Here is a 15,930-nt window from a genome sequence, read left to right on the forward strand (position 1 = left end):
CTATAATCTCCAGGTCCTTTTCTGCAGAACTGCTGCTAAGCCAGTCGTTCCCCAGCCTGTAGCAGTTCAAAGGATTCTTCCTTCCTAAGTGCAGGACTCTGCACTTGTCCTTGGTGAACCTGATCAGATTTCTTTTGGCCCAATCCTCCAATTTGTCTAGGTCACTCTGGACCCTATCCCTACCCTCCACTGTATCTACCTCTTTCCCCCCAGCTTAGTGCCATCCGTGAATTAACCAATGCTAAAATAAACAAAATGTGGAATTTCTTGTAAGACTTTATATGATTTTGATCTTCTGCAAAATGCCTTGAGATTCCTGCAAAGCATTCTTGTAAGATTATTTCAATGCAGTTTTAATTTTTTTTGTAGTATAAACATGGCAGGGCCTTGTTAATTTTTTAGGCCCTGATCTTGCTTTTGTTGAACTGAACAGATTGAGCTTCCTAAGTCTCTCACTATAAAGCACATTTTCTAAACCTTTAGTTGTTCTTGTAGCTCTCTTCTGAACCCCTTCCAGTTTCCCTACATCCTTTCTGAATGTGGACACCAGAACCAGTCCCAGTAATGATCTCAGTACTGCTGTACACAGAGGTGAAATCACCTCCCTACTTCTACTCACTATTCTCCTCCTTATACATCCTAGGAATGGATCACATGAGCTCTCTTGGCTATATCACTGCACTCAAAGCTTATGTTCAGCTGGATATCCACCAAGATCCCTAATTCCATTTCAGTGTCACTGCATTCCAGGACACAGTCCCCCTAATGTTCTCCTTCACCTCAAATCCTTTGCGTACTCCTTCGCAGATGTTAGTTCCTCCACCAGCTGATGTAGGCAGGTGTGCGATAAGATTCTGGCGTACATTCTCACTAACTATTTGTTGTAGATTAATTTTAATTTGTGCTGTGGACTGGAATGTGGTCATTCCAACCCAGGAACCCATTTCAACAATCTGTAGTAGGAATATCTCCGCGGATTGGTAGAGACGATTAATGCGGTTATTCTGCAGGTGAAGAAAGGACGTTCTTAGAATGGTCAAGGCTTTTCAGAAGAGACAGCAAAAAGCAAGAATACAGCAATTACTAATATTGTTCAGTTTGTACAAATAAATTGAAATGTACCTGACATGGAGTAGATGAGAGATTTGGATGGAAAATATGGGTAGTTTTCTAATTTTCCAGTATCTGAGTACCCCAAAGTACCCCATATATCACCCCGGCATATTCTTTCCAAACCACTGGAGATGTGTGCCATGTCTGGCTATCATGAAAGAGTATCTGCATACTGAAACCTCCAGGAGATATATAACAGTGTGAGCCAAACAGCTTTCTAATAATGTGATCGCATGGTCACAAATCAGATTGTGTCACATAATTTGTTTAGGTAAAATGGCTGCAGCCTCAGAGAACAGCACTCAACCTACCGATGCATTAGGATAGCCCCTCTATTTCACAGGCACCTGGCACTTGGAAAATTTGTTAATTTTAGTGAAAGAATTTATTTTAAATGTAAATATTTGAACAGATTGCTGAAAACCAGCTGAGAAAGTTTACCCTTGGAAGATTTTCTTTCTCTATTAAAACTAGCTGTCATTATTCTTGATCTTTTTAAGGATTCTCATCCTTTCCTATATTAAGGTTAGGAGATGGACAATTGCTGTATTTTTATCTCTGGAAATCTAGGTGCACATCTTAGGTAACGAGTTTGCCTCTTAATAGCTTTGGGGTGAATTTGATGCTAATGAGAGTAAAATACTCATAGCACTAGTTTACAAAAGCTTTTCCAGACTGCTCGTTTACTGTACCTCCACAGCTGCTCTTCCAATCTGAAATCTCTCCAGAGGAAGGAATGCCAGCTGTGTCAAAAATATTGATTGTGTGATGAGGACAGATAATCATTAGAGAACACCACACTCATTTCACTTGTGATCCAGATTTTGCAGTATTATCTCTAGGTTGGTACATTTACATCCTGGGCCTCTCAGTCCCCAGTTGGGTGATTTCATAGCATGTGTCATGCATGACAGACATTTATCACATCATAACATCACTAGATAATTTGTGGAAACTGTCAATCTTTGCTAAAGATCAGTCCCAGAAATAGAATTGTACTGGTATGGCATGTTAGGAAGAGCAATATAGGGGAAGCTTACACAGGGTATATCTGCACTGTACATGTTTTCAGCCAGTGTTTAGTGCTTTACTTTCAAAAGCACTGAATTCCATGCTGCTCAACTGTAGTTCATCACAAGATGGACCACTTACTTGCTATCCATATCTTTCTTTGTCATAAATTAAATGAAGTCCTTATCTGATATTGACAAATACTGAACCACACAACTTAAATCATATAAAACATTATATAGTACCCTGTAGGCCAAAGAAGTAGCCAGATGCTATTTTAATCACCCTTCTGTACATTTTGGTTGAATTCATTATTATAAATCTTCATCAAATATATTAAGAGACCTTTTCAATCTGCGTTAGCTTCATAAATTATCTTTCTGAGAGAGAATATAAATCCCATGCACCATCCTTGGCAAATTCCATACCATATGCCAAAGATTTTTCTAATAGACTTTATCAAAACATCATCATTTGACTCCTCAGTGGAGTTGTGTTGATTGTTGAACTGAAGACCCAAAATTTAAACTTTTTTTAAATAAAGCTATATTAATACACTTATACTTTATAATAATATATGTGGAATTCATGTCAGTATAGTACAGTTTTAACCTGCATGAGTTGGGAGTACTAATGTTATTCCTTTTTGGTGAAATTTTGAGTGACTAGGCAGGTCATTCCAAAGAAGCGTTGATAAAACCTTTCTACCACACGAATATATATTCAGTATAACAGGAAAAAGTATTCTTGAATGTTTTAGAGAGGTTTCATTTTTTTTATATTGAGACTATTTTTTACCCCTGCACCTGTAAAGCCAGGTGCCTTTGTTATCATTATTCAATCCATACAGGGCTCATAAAGACTTCTAAAAATTACATTTTTTCCAGATATAAATATACTACAATTTTAAAGCAAGATGTCTGGGGCCTCCCTAGGGCATAAAAGGGTGTTGTGCTCCCCACAGGGATGCTGAGGACCTTCTCTGCCCAGAGATATACTGGTGGGAAGATCCTATTTCCAGCCCTGAAAGTCTGTGAGATAACACACTTCAAAGTTGTAACGTTTTTGAGAATAGACGTTGTCACTGGCTCAGGATTCAATGTTTGAAACTAACAAATTAGGGATGAAGAAATTCTGTATATTGGGGAAAGAATACAACATAGGTTGATATAAAAATAGCTCTTGGAAGCTGGGGAATGGTTTGGAATGTAAGAATAAAACCTGGGGAGATGGATTTATGGGCAGAAGACAGCTGAAGCTTGTAAAGGTACAGGATAAATAAACTGCAAAAATGTGACAAACTTATCACATGACTCTCATTTCTACTGTTATATGATATTTATACATATGAACACATAGCTTATTCAGGGAGGTTATATTGGATTTACTGTAAGAATGATAAATTTGAGGCCCGAAACAGATTAAGAGTCTCTTTAAGGGCTCATGTCACCTACAGGGACCTCTCCAAGATGATAATTAGGCTAAATAGCACAAGTTTTAATTAAAAAAAAAAGTCTCACTCTGGTTAATCCAGCATCACCTTATGACAACCCAAATTCTTGACTCATTAGGATGAATGATTGAGAGAAAGTATTTCATTTTTATTTTGCTATACACAGTGACTTTCATATTTATTTTGAAAATAATTTGTGAGTCACAGAGCACAAAACTTGCATGTATGATATATGTTCTGTTTTGGGGAACTACAGTAGTTCTGACATTCTGGAGCTGAAGTTAAAAAAAGAGCAGTAGTTATATTTTGTAAGGAAAGAGAGACTAAGTCTGGCATATCATTTTTAGCAATTTGAGTTTCCTTTTAGCAATCCCTAAATATGTATAATGGAAAAATAATGGCATCAAATTTTCTAAAATAATAAACATACTTTCTGAAATATTGACTAAAGAAAACATTTGTGTGGGTGTATATATATATATATCTCGATAGACACATACATACACACACCACATTGTTTTATAACTGCCTAACTGTTTCTAAGCAGTTCTGCTAAAAAAGAAAGAAACTTATATATGTTTGTTCTTACTTGAGCCATACTCCCAGAAACATCCAGTACAAGACAGACTACTCTGTCTTTGGTCTGCAGCAATGAGAAGGAGGTCTCATATGGAGGGCTTGTGCTATTTATTGGAGAGGTGTTACTGAAGTCAGGAGAGTTCATAATTATTTCCCAGGTGCTGTGGTAGTTACACATTTTGTTCTGCATATTTGTAGCCTTTTCATTATGAGTACTTTGATCACAGAACTCAACCACCTTAAAATAAAGCCAATTGGAAGAGAAAAAAAATTATTGAAAAAAGCAAGTATACACATATAGTAGCAAATCCCAGTATACTATTGTTCCATTGCTCATGACAACCACAAATACAGAAATTCTCTGCCCACTCTAAAGGCTACAGAGAATATAATCTTTCTATGTCCTGTACCCTGGACGAAGTCAAAGAAGCATGTTCCCAAAGAACCTGTCTCAGGGTTTACACTGTGCATAGCACTGCAGCTCAAGTTGACATACCCACATTAGCTTTAGTCCAGCTAGTGTGGCTACAGATCGCAGGGAAGATTTGGCTGCATGGGCTTCAGCATGTCTGTACAAGCTCACCCAGAACCCTGGATATATACTCAGATTGCTAGCCTGCACGGTGTCCATGCCATTATGTCTTCGCTGCTATTTTTAGCCACACAAGCTATATTAAAGTTAGCACAGAGATGCCTACTTGAGCTTCAGTCATACTTCCGATTGCGGTGTAGACACACGGTGTGTCTACTTACCCAGTGTTGTGAGGATGCCCAGGTAGTGCAGACCTCATCAATAAAGTTCACAGATATGTAGTTACTATGGCGTCCCAGTGCTTTGATACATAAGGATCTCAACTCACCTGGGACACAACACACTCTGCCAGTGGAAAATCATGCAGGAATGGAAAAGTTTTTTCAAAACAAATCTCTCTGATCTTCTTGACTGTCAGGAGTACTTTTAAAGAGGATGAACAGCTCACTGCCCCCTTACTAGTCTTAGCAGAGCAAAATTTATGTCACATAATATTTTCAAAGCTCCAGAAGTAAGGTGCTGAGTGCATCTAGCAAGTTGCTGAGCACACTCAGTTTCCATTTATTTTAGTGGCGTTGAAAATGCTTAGCACTTCACAGGAGGCTTGTCACAATGTTATAACAGAAAATGCCTCCTGTCTGGGTAACTTTTTATTTTTACCTGATCCAAAAAGGAGCAAAACTAGCCACAATCTCTGGGTATTTCCATATACCTGTGATGGGACAGATAAGCCCCACACTGGCAATGAAAGGGCTAATGAGAGCCTGTGGACCCAGCTGGCCCCACCCCACTACACCAACAGCAAATATCAGGCAAGGAGAGGGAAGCTAAAAATAAACTTAGGTAAACTCAGGGCTCCCCGGGAAGGAAAGCAGAGGGGAAGTTTTTTGGACAGAGTGATACGTGGAAAGAGGCTTGGATCTGTGAGTAAAGAAAATACCCCTTATTTGATTCCTGCTATCTTCAGAGTAACAGGAATTGTGTATACTGTTTGTAAATAAACAGGAAACATCAAAGAAATACTTTATTACATATCAGCTTCTCCTAATGGAAACAACGTACAAGACCCCAAATATTGGCTACCCAACTGGGTCAAAAAAGCAGTAACAATACTTACAGAAGGGAGGCTTTGCATGTACATTATAGATGCTGGGGCATTTTGTATTTTATTTGGCACAAATTTACATCCAGCTTCATACAGCTTTGTCTGCTCATCATATTTGCATTCTTTTGTCGTGCTTTGGACTATGTATTTACCTGTGACACTAGCTGAACACCTAAAGGGGAGGTAAGATAGTAAGAGACTTCGCTAACAAGCCACATATAATCAAAATAATAATCTAAATAATAATCTGTTATTTATTATTTGAATCATGTAAGGCCCAAAGCCTCCAGTCATCATTGGGATTATATTGTACTAGCCATTGCTCAAACACAAATTTAGACACTATCTCTGCCCCCAAAGAGTTTACAATCTAATTTAGAAATGGTCAGAATAATAAAATACTGGTAGACTTTTTTTCCAGCGGTATCCTCAAGTAACTATGTATAGGTTGTGAATCAAACACCATCTAGGTGAGGAGAAACAATAGGAGTGATGAGTGCCTCCACTATTCCATCAATATACCTCAATCCAGACTTGAAGAACGTGCTCCAGAGGTGAACTGGTACTACATTCTCCATGCCCATTCAATCACTGCCTCTGGGACAGAGATCTAGGAGCCTAGAGCTGACCCAACACTGGTCACTAAGTTACTAGCTATTCCCCGCCTGGAGTGGACTTAACTGAGGGCAAGTCTACACTACAGCACTATACTGGAGCACTGCACCGCTGTGGCATGTCTGGTGAAGATGGGCTATGCTAAGGGAGAGCACTCTCCCATCAGTATAATTACTCTCACCTCGGTGAGAAGTGGAAGGTATGTAAGCAGGAGAGCATCTCCTGTCAACATAGCACCGGTGAGGAGAGCACGAGGCTTGCATCGCTTGTTGGGAGGGGGCTTTCTTGACTTAGGCTGTAGTGTAGACCTGTCCTGAGAGATGGGTGCTTAATGTTCTAATTAGGCATGGGGCTGATGTGCTAATGAGAGCAATCAACCCATCAGCTGGGAGCAGTTAAGAGGCAGGAAGGAAGTGCGAGAGGTAAGATGCCAGGAGATACAGGGGCACATGATGAGGAGATCTTTCCCTCTGCCACCCCAGAGAGTGGGCTGTGGGGAAGTTTACGTACACTGGTATGTTACTGCCCAAGGCTGTACTGATGAACTGGTGGAGGGACCTAATAAATAACACTCTCATGCTTATAAACCTGGAAAGTGTCCAGCCAGTTTGTGGTGGTCCAAAGGTCGGAGCAGGGAGCCCTGTCGCAGTCTCCTTCAGTGGTACCTGCCAATTAGAGTGCTAATTGCAGCAGAGGAGTTTTGTGATGTTGATACTTGTCCATTAGGAATTGGACAGAAAACACTAATTCATTTCACAATGGCCAACAAGTGACTAGCAAACGGTAATGAGTTTTAGGCCCTACCAAACTGGTTCAAGTTCAGACCAGGGCCATTCCAACCCTCTGAGATATCCAGTCTCACTCTGTTTTTTGTTTTTCATTGACAGAGTTCTATGCTTTTAAAAAAACCCTTAAATATGAAGACTCTAGAGAACATTATCATAAGATAGTAACTGCTTTAAAGCAGGTCAATAATGGGGTGTGTACCTTGACCATGTCCCTTTTTAATATTAAAAAAAACCCTAAACATGAACTAGTAAGAATGGTTTGGAACTTTAAGGATCACGCCCCAGAGGAACTTAAGAAAACATTCTTATTTAATACATGCTAACCGCTATTTGATAAAGCCATGGTAAATCAAAAGGTAGAAAACAGTAACTCAAATCTGCAATTGCACCCAAATTAAAAGCTCATTTAGTATAAAAAATGTGTTGGATTATAAAATTATAGTGACTGCAATTCAATGAGACTGCTTTGTGGGCAGCAATATTGTTAAACATTGTCCTATCGCTTCTCTTTTAATACTATGAACAACAACTCGTCAAGACTCTTTGCATGGGGCTCAAAGTACAGACTGAAAACAGACAAGTATGTGCCAAATGTCATTCAACTATTTAAAATGTCATCAGCTGAATTCAAAATATAAAAACACTGGTACCTTGTTGCTTCAACACTTGCTTTTCCGGAGTTTATGGACACATAGAAAGGTGCATCATTATTGTATTCATCAAACACCCCCCAACGAAGATGGGCCCATTCATGGACAAAAACTTTGGCTACGGAAGAGCAGGAGCATGTGTGAATTCTAAATGCAACACTTTAAAGTTGATTTTATATTTCAGTATGTCGTTTAAACAAATTTAGGGTCCAATCCTGCAATGAGCTCTGCTTGGACGGACCCCTGTACTCACACAGGACTCATTGCGGGATCCAGGCCTTAAACCCAAACAGATCACTGTGTTCAGATTAACCCTTCCGGAGTATTAACAGACCTGGGTAAAGATCTGACACCTCTGTTTGCAGACAGTAGCTTCTGTCTATTCCTGGCATCAAGCAAGGTGTTTCATGTTACCCATGTCTTCTAAAATAATTCTTGGCTCTTATATAACACAAAGGAAAAGGTGTACTGAACATTAAAAAACCATAGAGAAGTTAGTTTAATTTCAGTTTAAGGTAAAACTAAGGATTACTTAAATAGTTGAAGGCAGATAAAGTGTAAAAGGTTAGACAATCAGAATACTTTCCCAGAAAACCATAATATCACATCAAGACAAACTAACCCCTTTCTTGCAGGTGTTGGTAAAGCCATTGACATAGAGAATATATATAATGTTGTCTAACTAAAGCTTTTAACTAGAGATGGGCCAAGGAAGCAGAGCTCAGATCTGGTTAAATTTAAGTCAGAATTCAAGGTTTGAGTTCAATGCTTCACCCAGGCTAGTATTTGACTTTACTGGATTCCAATGAATTGTTTTAAGGAGATTTTTGTCCCAAAATGCCAGAAATCTGATGAGACCACAAACCTATACATTTTTATCTAATCGAATGCAGGTTTGTCTTGGATTTGAATCCAAATAACCTTGCACATTTACCAGGGTTCAGACTCAAAGGACTGCTTTTGACCTACTTCTATTTTAAAAGAAACACATCAATTATTAATTCTAATTTGTGTATGGAAACAGATTAATAAATTGGACACTATATTGGTTAAATGGGCATAGGAGAAAGTCATTTTAATGGACAGCAGATTACACTGCACAAAACTGAGGGGTTTCTATTGGGGCTTATTTATTTGCTTATTAATGGCCTCACATGGGCAATGTGAAATCAAAATGGAAATATTGTTCATTCCTTGTGAATGTACACTTACAAGAAGGGTAGTTGGGCAAATGTGACTTTCAGAAGTTCCAATAAAAACCTTCAAGTCCCCAGATCAGGATCTGCTCAGGAGGGTTTGTTCTATTCTAGGATCCACTGGGACTGGTTTTACCTGCATGTTCACCAGGTTACACCCACTGCAACTCTCAGACTAGCTTACTGCACTGTAACGTTAGGATATAGATTATTTCCAAGTCAAAGCAATGATTTAAGAGGAAAAACAACCCACATTTACTGTAAAAATATTAGCCAGAATTTTCTAAAGAGATTGGTCATTTTAGGTTCCCCCTTTTCTGAGTGTCCAATTTAAGACTCCTTAAGGGAGCCTGTTAGGGGGCTCATTCCTTCACCCACTTACTTCCCTGGTCCTTCTCACATGAACAGAGAGCAACAATACCCGAAGTCCAAAGGTGCAAACAATTCGATGTTTATTGGGGTGAACTTCCAGCAAGTATGATTCCAGTTTCCTTCCTTAGTGTCCCCCTTCCCAGCTCTGACACCACAGAGCCTTACACCCGTGTCCCTGTTCCCATTCCTGCCCTTAGCCAAACATGATTCCAACTTCCCCATTCCCATTCCCTGTTCCCATTTCCCCCTTTAGCAAAACATGATTCCAATTTCCCCACCCATGCACTTCCTGACTGACTGCAGACTATATAGTAAAACTTGAGTTCTGCTTAGCTATACCTTAACCAATCATTTTACTGAAATTTAACTAACCAATCCTAACATATTGTAACATGATTATGTAACCAATTATATCCCACCACCTTGATTAGTTTACACCCAGAAAAATTAATTATACAGCAGACAGGAACAATCACAGAACCAGACAGAGATTATACAGATAAACAATGGGGAAATGGGGACTACAGTGATAGAACAAACACAGAAATGAGGATTTCACATCCCAGCTATTGATAAGTGAGTTCTTGCCAGACAGGATGCTATCAAACTAAGTTTCCTTTTACATCTTCTAGGCACTTCCCTTTCTCTGGAGGCGATAGGCATTATCAGGATAGGATTGTATTCCTAACAGCCCAATAGCACCTTATTTCAATGTGACTAGTTTGGAATGTGAGGATGTGACCATTCGCTTCCCAGCTTATGGCTGTGTCATAAATATAAAGGGAAGGGTAAACACCTTTAAAATTCCTCCTGGCCAGAGGAAAAACCCTTTCACTTGTAAAGGGTTGAGAAGCTAGGATAACCTCACTGGCACCTGACCAAAATGACCAATGAGGAGACAAGATACTTTCAAAAGCTGGGGGGAGGGAGAAAACAAAGCTCTCTCTCTGTCTGTCTGTGTGATGCTTTTGCCGGGGACAGAACAGGAATGGAGTCTTAGAATTTAGTAAATAATCTAGCTAGATATGTGTTAGATTATGATTTCTTTAAATGGCTGAGAAAATAAGCTGTGCTGAATAGAATGGATATTCCTGTCTGTGTGTCTTTTTGTAACTTAAGGTTTTGCCTAGAGGGATTCTCTATGTTTTGAATCTAATTACCCTGTAAGGTATTTACCATCCTGATTTTACAGAGGTGATTCTTTTTATTGTTACTTCTATTAAAATTCCTCTTTTCAAGAACTGAATGCTTTTTTTCCATTGTTCTTAAGATTCAAGAGTTTGGGTCTGTGGTCACCTATGCAAATTGGTGAGGATTTTTATCAAACCTTCCCCAGGAGGTGGGGTGTAAGGGTTGGGAGGCTTTTGGGGGGAAAGACATTTCCAAATGGGCTCTTTCCTAATAAAATAAATCCGGTCAGACGTTTGGTGATGGCAGTGGAAGTCGAAGGGCAAAGGGTAAAATAGTTTGTACCTTGGGGAAGTTTTAACTTCAGCTGGTAAAAGTAAGCTTAGGAGGTATTCATGCAGGTCCCCACATCTGTACCCTAGAGTTCAGAGTGGGGAAGGAACCTTGACAGGCTGCCTCTGTTGCTTAGCCAAAGATCTTCGCCTAAGCACAGGGCCTCAGACTGTCACAGTAAGAGAAGGACCTTACACCGGCAGACAGTGATTTTGATTCTTTCTTTTATACCTCTATCACTAGCTAAGTGATAAGAATACACCTAAATTCTTAGAGTATAGGCCTTTACAGACAGGCTTGAATATCTATATCCTAACAGAGCCTAATGTTCAACACTTTGTGAAAACCAGGTTCTTTTAACGTGTCGTAGGTTGGGCAACCAAAAACTGTGGCACCCCAAATCATGAGTCACTTTGGAAAATCTTGGCCATTGCATATTTATAAGAACAAAAGCAGAAAATTAAGGTCCAATAGATGATGCTACCTCGTGGTCCATAGATGTTATACAAATTGTCATTTAACAGGAAGTCGGGAGTAAAATGAATGTATCGTCCCTTTTCCCCACATCTTCCATATTGCAGAGTGTAGGGATCGTCTCCGTACTTCAAGAAAGGATTAGCCACGATAACATCTGCCTAAAAATAAAATGGTCCTTGTTTAAAGAGCAGCAGGAAATGGACGGTGACGAATGATTTTACTCACACCCATTGATTGTTCCCTTGGGTAATGACTGCAGGACTGGGCACTAGAGGGCAATACAAATTCTAAAAAGAGCAATTTATGTTTCCACATTATTGAAAAACTTAGGGCTTGTCTACACAGTGGGGTAACATGCACTACAGGGGGGTGATTTCAAAAGTGCAGGACTACGTTAAAGTGCATCAGGGAACATTTAATACACAAGGATCAATTAATGAGCAATACGTTAGTGTGTTTTAGAAATCACACCCCCATAGTGTGAATTATTCCACCTAATATACAAGACCCTATGTCTTATGCTTATGAACAGAACAAATACTTTTCATTTGTGAAAAGCGCTCTAAGTCTTACCTTATCATATGACTCTGTCTTTATGCTTAAATACTCCGGTTTTGGCAGCCAATGCAGAGGAATTATAATTTTTACAGCTTTGAAAAAAAATCTCTGTTTTGTAGCATTGAACAAATAAGAAGAAGCCTCTTTGACCATGTCCTGGTAGGGAAAGAAAATAAAAGATTTATGAATTAAAAATTGAACAGGAGCAATTTAGACTTGCCAGGAAAGAAGAGTACATAAAGTAACACTAAATGTCTGAAGGCATAGAAAGAAACCAACCTTGGCCAAGAGAAGGGCTGGGACAGATTATTTCCCTCATGGAGCAAGGAGAGATCAAATTGTAACTCTGAAAGACTCTGGATTGCTCCTAGGGCAGTACAACTATATACTGCCCCTTACTCAGGGATTATGATAAAAAACACAATCTAGCCCATAAAATAAAACCTGACAGAGATCCTTCCAAACATGAAATTTCCTCAAAAAGGTTACATGGGCCTGAGGTGAAGGATAGGCATGGTTCGGTCCTGGTCTTTTTCACTGATCTGTAAAATGTACAGTACTTTGATGAATAAAATAAAATGATAAATAGTAAGTAAGTAATAACCTTTTTCTTGTCTCTGGGATTCCTCATTTCTCTGCTGCACTTCTATAGAGTTGTACTTTTTTTCCTGCCTCTACAGTGGGCACTACTTTGTCATTATTTTTCTTTTTCCCTCCTCCTTGCTCCTTCCCCACCTCTCCTCAGTAGTTTGGAGGTCACTAGTTAATGGCTATGCCCTCCTCTGTTTATTGTTCTCTTTACAGCAACTGAATGCTGCAATGACCAAATCATTATGAACATGGAGAAAAGATCTACATGGTGACACTGAGAAACGAAAGAATAAAAACAGAAATCACTACATATATACTAAGGGTTTTTAAGAACACAGTGAATATCTGCAAGGCCAGGGAGAAAGGAGGGATAAAAGCAAATGGAAAACATTGTAATGGAGGTACAGTAAATGGTAATTAAATATCCATCTTCTAGAGATTCTCTAGTCTTAGGTACACATATTTTGGAAAGAAGAAATAAAAAGGTGATACATAGAATCAGCCTGACCCTGAGCCATGATATTCCTGTTAAACTTCAAGAGATGAGTACATTCATTGCATTAACAGCAACACTTAAATAAAAATTCAAGCTAAGAACAAATTTATTAATCATAGAATTGATCTAGCTCCCATGAAAATCAAAAGAGAAAACCTCACATTGACATTAATGGGAGCTGGAACTGGTCTTTTTAAGATTACGGCTAATTTAGAGGTAGAACTAACCAAGACGTCTGAATGTCACAGAAGGACATTACATATACCAAAGTTCTTACCTTTATGTTTCTAATGATATTGTCATTTTCTGGTAATCCAGGGTTAATTGCAATAATAATATCCTCATAGCCACCATCTTTCAGCTGTACCATAGAACCTCTCACTACAGGTAGCAGAAATAAAAGAACCAAGCTCTTGAACACCCTCATTGTCCTTTCTCCACAACTTTTGTTATAAATATGGAGGCACAACAGTGCTATTTATACAGTTGTATATGAGCAGTTTGTTTGTACATTTTGTATATTTTATGGCAAGTATATATGGATCTGCTGTGTAAATTAAGTTTGCATAACTGTACTCAATGTGATGATGTAGGTTACATATTAATACACTGGGGAAATTCCTAAAGACTGTAATAAGCTAAGTCTGAGCTGTATTTCCTTATCCGTGCACATATTCAATGCAAAATACAGTTAACAGTTATCACATGAGGCAGATATTGCTCAGCAGCCTCCAACTTCATCACTGGCCATCCCCATCTCCCTTTCAGCCTTCACATACATATTGCACTGGCGTTCTGTAGCTACTCAGCGTATCCATAGTGGTCCAGGAGCAAAATTTCCCTTTTTCATTGTAGAAAAGAGGCCTTACTTTCCAAAGAGTCTGGCATCATTTACCTTTCCAGACCACCCTTCATCAATATTGATGCTTCTGCTGCAGTGATCAACAAATCTTTAGAGGACTTCTGATGATGAACTCTGAGGCCTGGTGTGGTGGGCAAAGCATACATTGGTCCCATCAGTGGCCCCAATACAGTCTGGGAACCCCAGCCATGCAAAACCATTGATAATCTTTTGTGCAGTGCCCTAGCCTTTATGACCCGTGGCAGCAGCATCCTGTTAATAGCTGCTCACACTTCCATGACAACAGCCTTGACAGTTGACCTATAAACACCAAACTGGTTATCTAGTGACAGAGAGCAATCCAGGGGTGTGAGCTGTCAGATAACGATGTACATATGCTTCTGCAGGCTGAGGGGAATTCTTGGTTGGTTGCTGCAGCTCCAAGGTGAGCTCCATTCTGTTTGGCTTAAATGACCTTTTGAACTTTACCATGTACTCTCATACTAGTTTACTTCTAGCCCTCCTGGATTTCCTTCTGAGCAGAGGTTTGCATGCCTCTGAGACTCCATTGATTCCCCAAGTAGCATCCATGCACAGCCTACACCTATGTTCCACAGTTTTACTTCCGCCCTTTATACAGTTCACCAAGTAGCATTCCAACCATGGGCATGCCCCCACCTACAAATAGATTAAAGCTCTACCCTAAACTTAAGAACATCATCCAGCCCTAGGTAGAAAGTAATTTTATTGCAGCATAGCACATAAAGCCAACTGTACAATTTTATAATACAATTCTATTTTCCATTACAGTGGAAGAAGGAAATACGGCTCTGCACAGATTTCAGTTGTGAATGCCTGCACGCAAAAAGGCTTATATTGCTCTTATAAAAACAGATTTAGCTACATCTTATCAGTAATGTAACTGCACTTTAGAAAGAACGTAAATGCTTTTACAAAGCCATTTTAGAGACAAACTGAAATAAACAGGGCCAACCATAAGCATGCATGTGACTTTAGCAAATATGGTAAAAAATAAAAGATTTCTAAACTTAAAATGGTGTGGCTTTCTTTTCCATTCCCCACTTTTCATCTTCCATTCTTTCACCCCACCTCCCCCTTAATTGTTCCATTCTTTCACCTCACCTCCTCTCTTATAATCAGTTCTGTGTTTTTGTATCTTTCCCTTCTTTCCTCTGAATCCATCTTCTGGTGTCTCTAGTATTCCCCCCATCTCTCCCCTACCCAACAGAATCAGACTGGCTCACAGCAATAGTATGAAATCATATGGGAGGCACTTGACCCCAACCTGGCAAAGCTATTAAAATAATTCTCTTTATTGTGTTTAACGGGGCTTGTCTCTTTAAATCATGCACACAAAAGCTTCAGCCCTCTCAGGTGTTCATTGGAGATGCCTTTCTGTCTGGAAACCAGCAGCTACTGTCTCCATGATGGTGTTTGCACCAAGAAAAGAAGGAAGCTTTGCACAACTAGTCCCACCTCCACCCCAGTGGTGGGGGCAGGTTGACTTAGGTGCAGGAAGGAAAAGCTGTATGGAAGCATTGCTTAACCAAGCCATGGAGTGAAAGGGAAGTTTTCCTGGGTGTGCCACCCCAAAGATGGGGAGCATGATGACTGGGGGAAGTACCCAGTCTCTGTGGCTTGGTGCGTGTTGTAGGGGGATGTTGAAGGGTAGGTGCAAAGATGAAAATAGCTCCCTCAGGCCTTTGCATTTCTCTCTCTTCCGAGTCTCCCCTCATTTTGACCCCTCCACATTTCTTTTCTTAACTGCTTTCTCTTTTCCCTCCTACCTATTTCCCACTCCTCCTTCAGAGTTACCCAGAATCTCATTTTTTTCTCTTCTTCCCCACTCATCCTACCTGCAGGCACAGTACAAGTTGGGCAATTCTTAAAGCCATCCTGAGCTAGGCTTGGATTCCCAGTTGTTCAAAGTGTCAGCCTTCTCTTGACCTACAATTCTATGGAGAACAGATCTTCAGGGGCACCAGCCCCATCTCTGGCTGCCCCATGTCCTTCATGCTCCTGAGTTTCTTTCTCCCCATTACAGCTGAACTCTTTTATTCCAGACTCCTCC

General features: G+C 39.7%; 1 pseudogene; it reads right to left on the reverse strand.

Moving 5' to 3' along the window:
• Window positions 1–13,424, reverse strand: part of LOC144268865 (calcium-activated chloride channel regulator 1-like) — a 47,759-nt pseudogene extending 34,335 nt beyond the window's left edge.
• Window positions 13,425–15,930: the final 2,506 nt, after the last annotated feature.

The sequence above is a fragment of the Eretmochelys imbricata genome, chromosome 8, assembly GCF_965152235.1.
Source record: "Eretmochelys imbricata isolate rEreImb1 chromosome 8, rEreImb1.hap1, whole genome shotgun sequence".
NCBI classification, from domain to species: domain Eukaryota; kingdom Metazoa; phylum Chordata; order Testudines; family Cheloniidae; genus Eretmochelys; species Eretmochelys imbricata.